General features: G+C 47.2%; 1 protein-coding gene across 1 annotated transcript in view; it reads left to right on the top strand.

Annotated features, from left to right (window-relative positions):
- Positions 1-214: 214 nt before the first annotated feature.
- Positions 215-6,415, top strand: part of T265_04996 (hypothetical protein) — a gene marked incomplete at both ends in the record, with an annotated part of 36,272 nt that continues 30,071 nt past the window's right edge. Inside the window, one exon of the mRNA XM_009169886.1 lies at positions 215-253. The remainder of the gene's footprint in view (positions 254-6,415) is intronic.

Below are 6,415 nucleotides of genomic sequence, written 5' to 3' on the forward strand. Positions count from 1 at the left end.
ACAATACCGTCGCCCTCTCCCTCATGCGTTGCTCTCACCGCGTACACGCATTTTCCAAATGCAAAAAAAGTTGCTGAGCGGATTTCAAAGGACTTTGTGGTACACAAGGATGAATTGATAACCCGGACAGTTCGGCGCGAATTCCCACGTGGCAGTTCCTTCAAAGGTAAGCCGATTGCTGGAGACTTTAACATGTTCTGGAGACCAACTTGTGATGCTGATAGCTTTGGAGACGGATCCAGCTCTCGTGGAGGTATTGCTTGATATCCAATGAGCTGATTTGTTGTTTGACGAAGTTTTGCAGCTCAGCTGCGTTTGGGATTCAAGAAATGTAGGTTTACGTGTTCCGAAATCGGCTGTGGCCGTCACCTGAAATGTGGCGTCCATTTCGACACTAAATGGGCTATTTCTCGCTCACCCCCTCACAAAGTTAGCTACCTTCGGTACTCCGTTCTCTTCCCGTGCGTGACTTATTCTGAGGTATGGCCGACATGCCCCAATGCAGTTTGCGATCAGGGTGCTCCGCATAAGAAAACAGCTCATTTACGGCGCCTCGACTTCTTTCAGTCTGACTGCCAAAACTCAATGTTCACAGGAGCAAAACCTGTCGAGTTACGCGCGACTGTGGTCAAGCACCTTGCATAGCTTAGCGCAGGCCCTTGCATTTGATAATGCCCTATCAGTGAACGATCGGATGACCACATTGCTGATGTTGGACGCTACATGGCAGCAAGTTATCGTCCTCTCGGCTTTTAAAGGAAGGCATACGAGAGTGAAACTCGGCATGCAAATCTTAAAATACAGTCCTGAGTGCCAGCAAGGAAAAATATTTCGAAGTCCTCATTTTAGGTGACGTTATGTAGACCGGGCTTCACCCAGTCGAAGAGGTTTCACCTAATTTTCCGAGATCCTGTAGGCAATTTGCTGCGGTTTACTGTCGTTTCCAACCGTCTGGCTGGTCACCCCTGCAGGTGAGGAAGCCGTATTAGGGAAATTTGTGGTCAAACATTTAAACCGGGATACGATATTGCCTAGTATTCAAGATGGGCATGCCGAGTGGCCTTCCCAAAGGCTCCGTTTTTGGGTGGATCGTTGGTATTTTCCTAGTCCGCGTGTAACGGTCGAACGGTATCTTCGAGTGACACGTAATACCAGAACCTCCGGGTAGGCAAGGCAAAGTCGGAGCTGGGTTCCTATACGGTAGTATTAGGGTAAGAGTGATTCACAAATTATATAGATACGCGTCCAAAACAAACAGTCCATGTGGACTACAAAAGTACAAAGCAAGGGAGCAAACAGGCTCCCACGTGCGACAGTGACACGTGCAAAGTCGTACACAAATGGTCGGATGACCTCAAGGCCTAATGGGTGAAGGGGTAAGGACAAACAAGCGTCAGTTCATATATACACACTAAACACAAAAGTGGGGCGGGGGTTACAAATGGGACAGAATAAACGTGGGAAATTTCATTGTCAGCATAACGGATGATACAACGCGGTTTGGCTAAGAGATGAAAAATCGAATAAATTGGCAATTCAATTGAAAATGGTTTGATTTTGTTGTCGGTGGTAGTTTAAACTGCAAATACATTCCCTGCACTAATTGCAAAAATTGTCATTTTCAGAACAGACGGGCCGGCACAGGACGCAGGTGATGAGTGGAGTCATCCGCCGAAAATGTTAGCTAATGCGCATGCGCAGAAAGATTTCAAAATGCACTAGGATTTCTGCTCGATTTGTCCCAAATTTCGCAAGAATTACTGGAGGATCCGCTTCAGGAGGCGACTGATGTAGTAGTGGTAGTATTCAATAGTCACGAGGGCCGTTCTGGCGAACTACATTCCTGGCTTCTAAATCTGCATGCTACACTGTCCGGATCCCATGGCTTCAGCATGACGGACATCCACTCTTCAGGGTAGTAAATTAATGCCATCGTGTTGTAGCCTACCATGTCTCAGATGGCTGATTCACTTCCCACGTTGATGCTTGCTGACGCGACAAATTTGACGTCACAGTTGAAATACGCTCGAGAAAGTTCTTCACCACGGTACGTGATTGTCGTATTTTAATCAGATAGGCAAAGCCTTGGTTAAGACAAACTAAAATGGACATTAAGCTTGAAGTATGTTACGGGGAATCATGAGGTTTGCGTAAAGCCTTATAGCGGTAGCGAAAATGTTTCTTAGAGGTGGTGGCTGGCATGCCGTCAGGCATTTTCCTAATGGTTTTGTCCGAATAAATTTATGACTGACGCCAATTACTCAGCAATGCAGCAGAAAATATAGACACAGAAAATATGGTAAGAACAGTGCAGCTTTGAAAAAAAGCAGACGGCTGGACCCCCATGGGAAAAAATTAAAACCCATGCTTGGCGAGAAGCCATCGCGGGTTGTCGGCTGTGTTGCGGGGAAAGTGTCAGGTTTTGGCGCCAGGTTAGTCATGCCGAAGGAAGATGCACAAGGAACATGCGCCTTGAGTTGCATAAAAAGGAATGGGGACAAATCTGACCAGATCTAAAGGCGCACAAGAAACGATATGGCGAGCACATGGCATGAAACCGACAGCGTGCACAATGAAACAATTCGGCCGTTAGTGCCCATATACATCCATAGGTGTCCAGGATTCCACCCCCAAAATTTACCTCCTGTTAAAGCTGTCACGTCACCACTGTATGCAGACATGCAGTGGGCTCTTCCTTTGGCAATTTCAGGCCTCCTGAGGTGGGGTTTCTGTTGTGCCATCTGTTCCGGAATGGGTCAGGCGTACAGGGGTTATCGTAACAGCCCCAGTGATTTCAAAAACTGCCTCTATTTTTCCTCTGCGTTAACGATCACAACTCATTCGCACACATAAATTCCTTCACAAGATGCTACATTACTTCCACCAAACTTTTTTCACTTCGTGTACAGGTTCACTTGCCCGTCCATGAACACACAATTACAATGTGTTCACTCGTCTACAGTGACGCATCTTATCCAAACCACCAGGCCCAGTAGCTCAGGTGGTGGGGTTTAGTCATTTTATTTCAGTTCGCTGAGCAGATGCGTCAGTAACTGATCCGAGTCTACCAGCCTTTTTTTTTCTATTCGTAGACACGCGTACGGAACTTATATCTGTTTGTGAATGAACTGTCGGACGAGCGCGGGACTTTGGACTGGTACGCTACAGCCGGTGATGTGACCCGGCGCGGTGCATGTCTTCTTGTTTTGCGATGTCTGCTCAACTCAGGAATGTAACTGATGGCGTACAGTACGTTATTTACACTTTTGTGCTTATTGAACAAATGCACCACATACTGCAGCACTGAAATTTCATGGTTTATAACGGAATGTGGTCTAGTAGTCATCTTCCGAATGGGTTTTCTTCTGCAAGCACACTGTACAGACATTTTTACGACTTATTTGGGGATACTTTCAACCAGAGACTAAATGCACCAAATTCCATCGACTGTCGGTATCGGAATACGGCCACATTAGGTCACTGTTCGCCCAAGAGTGCTCTCATGCTCATTTTCAGGCACAAGATGTGCACGTTTTTACTATGATGAAAGTAATTTCCACTCGATTCTTGGCGACTCTAGTGACGGAAAAACGGACTTAGAAGCAGCATTGACGGTTAAGTGGCTGCGATTTAGGCTAACTGGTTCTAAATAGTTTAACCGTATCTCAATTCCCGAAACAATGGAGCTTCGGATTATGGGTAATAAGGCTTCAGAGCCGCGTCTCTCTATTCGTTGAAACATCCGAAGGCTTTGCAGTAAACTGAGGTGGCCATGTACTTTGAACCCTGCACTTTTTGAAGAATATAAGTCCTAAATGCGATCTCACTATGAACGACCCGGACTTCAGTTCGGGTTGAATAGGACACCCCAATAACGATTACAACTTTTAAAACGACGTGCAAATATCGTGGAAAGGTCAGCTCATCAATTAACTGGTTGCGGCGTCCGAGCTGCTATCTGGCATTACCTTGCTGGGTCCGATCTGCCGCCGATCTGTTGCAAGCCAAGCTGGGCCGAGATCACATTTCTACTTTGAGACATTTGAGCAGCCTTCACAGGTTCAGCACGTTCTCCTTGAAGACATGACTCTTCTTTCTCACCAGTTCTATTCGCTTTTTCATGTGCTTTTTGAAATTCCCTAACCTACCTGCGAAACGTCGGCTACGGAAATGCCTCAACGTGTTCGCTCAGACATTAAGTACACGGAAGATAATACTTTCCCTTATTCATGCTCTTAGAGGAAAAAGACAATGTACTGAATATACTGCACGGTTTGGTGTGCAATTCACACTTGAAAAGCACAAAAAGTCCTCGTAGATGATAAGAGGGCCTCGATGGCACTGGCATACATTGCTTCTTCACTCAGTTTGTGGTAAGGAAGCTACTGCCTGCAGTGCCTTGCTGTCCGATACGCCGCATCTTCGCATAGAAAAAACAACTGAACATCAAGTAGCTGGTGAAACCACTGAATCCAACAGTTTCCAATTTTTCGACCGGAAATGTCGATTTAAGTAGCGAACTCCGTGCTAAGATTTTTGACCAATTAACTGAACCCAAATGAATTTTTTAAAACAGTTTCACACCTTGTGGGAGAGATTACCCAAGTGGTTAGAGCGCGAATTTAATGACCGGAAGGTCCGTAGTTCGAACCCAACTTCTGCTTCTCCACTTCCCTGTGTAGGCTTGGGCAGCCGGGCAGTACCTCAGTCCTCGTGCTTCCCCCGGTCGGAATGGTAGCTAGGCACCGGGAGGGCATTACAGCTGAACGCCTTTCATTTCATAAGATACTTCGGGAGACCTTGTTTCGCGCCTCCCAGTGTAGTGGATCGCAGGACTGGTTTATATTGTTTTTCTCGCATTCCGAATTTTTTTATTATGGAAATGTCTGGTTCCCTAGACAAACCTTGATAAATGTTAACTGTCATTTGATGTTCATGAGCTGATTGAACATCAAATGACCTAAAGCTGCCACCTTGGCATGGTCGGGCTTGAGTGCTGCAGCGATCCCGCGGGCTACACTGGCTGGAACTTCGTTCCACAAGGTGCAACCATGCCAGGAAGGCCAAAGGGGAGCAGCCAGACCAGAGTAGCGAGACCCCGCACTACGAGCAATCGTGGTACGGGGCGGTCTGGGGGTAAAGTCGTACTGTCCTCTGCGACAGGAGTGTGAAGGCAGTAAGGTGTTTCCCCCAGGCGACCAGCATGTCCATATTTATGGAAGCAGCCATGCTGCCTTCCCCTGAGGAAGGACGGATTTGAGAAGGTTGACTCTAAAAACTGCACACTCCGATTGCCCACCCACTAATTGTGACCACCGGCGCATTATTGAATTAGGTCGAAATACTTTCAAAACCAGAGTCCGGTGTTGCTGTGCACAGCCGTATACGGAATAAGACAGTAAAGTCCTTATTCCCTGCGACCTTAGATTAGGACAACCCCCGGCAGGCCGTGCATGTCAGATTATTGAACTATCGACTCCGGGAGCTGCTTGCAAACGAAAGCCTACCTCATCTTTGCTTTGTGGGTCAGACTTTTGAGCCAGAGCCTGGGGGGCAGTGTCCCAGAACAAAGCCCTGCATCCTCCCACTGCCTTGTGGGTCAGGCTCTTGAGTCAAAGGCTCAAGGTGTGGGTCCTCAAACGAAACTCTCCTCCTCGACCTGCCCGCACAGTTCTGTGTCCACCTTCTAGATCCACGAGACCCTTTTTATATAGGAGCTTTTAACGTTCGTACTCTATGTTAAATTGGCAAACAGGCAATGCTTGCTGAAACCTTATGCTCCTTTAAAATTGATGTGTGTTATGTCTCCGAAACACGTATACAAGACCCAAGCGTGGTTATGCATCTCAGAACGCCAGGGCTGAACTCAGCCCGATGAACTCACATTTCCCCTCCGTACGTCCGGTGACCCAAAAGCGATGAATCCTGGAATATATGACCTGGGAGTTGCACTTAGCCCCAGATTTGAACGCGCTTTGTTGGATCTGATCCCAGTGAACAGTCGTCTTTGCGCCATCCGGTTATCCAGTTCAATCAACCTCAATGCCTCTCGACATAAAAAGCGGTATCTGTTTGTAGTGTCGGCTTACGCACCGACGAGCTGAGGCGGAGAAAGATACTTACTATCGAGAGCTATCTGGGCTCATTCGTCAGGCAAAAGCGCTGACATTGTGATTCCTGCAGGCGATTAGAATCCCCAAGTAAGTAGTCTGAATTCCTTAGAATCACATTTGGTTGGTCTATTTAGAGTCGATGCTTGCCGCACAGACAACGGAGATTGACGCCTTCAGTCATGTGCTGATCAGTTACTGTTTTTGGTAAGTACGATCTTTCAACATCAGCGTTCGTACCGAGTGACCAGGCGGCCGGCAACTACAAATCAACTGTGGACCCTGTTATACCACGTGGCCATCAG

Source organism: Opisthorchis viverrini, assembly GCF_000715545.1.
Source record: "Opisthorchis viverrini unplaced genomic scaffold opera_v5_88, whole genome shotgun sequence".
Taxonomy (NCBI): Eukaryota; Metazoa; Platyhelminthes; class Trematoda; order Opisthorchiida; family Opisthorchiidae; genus Opisthorchis; species Opisthorchis viverrini.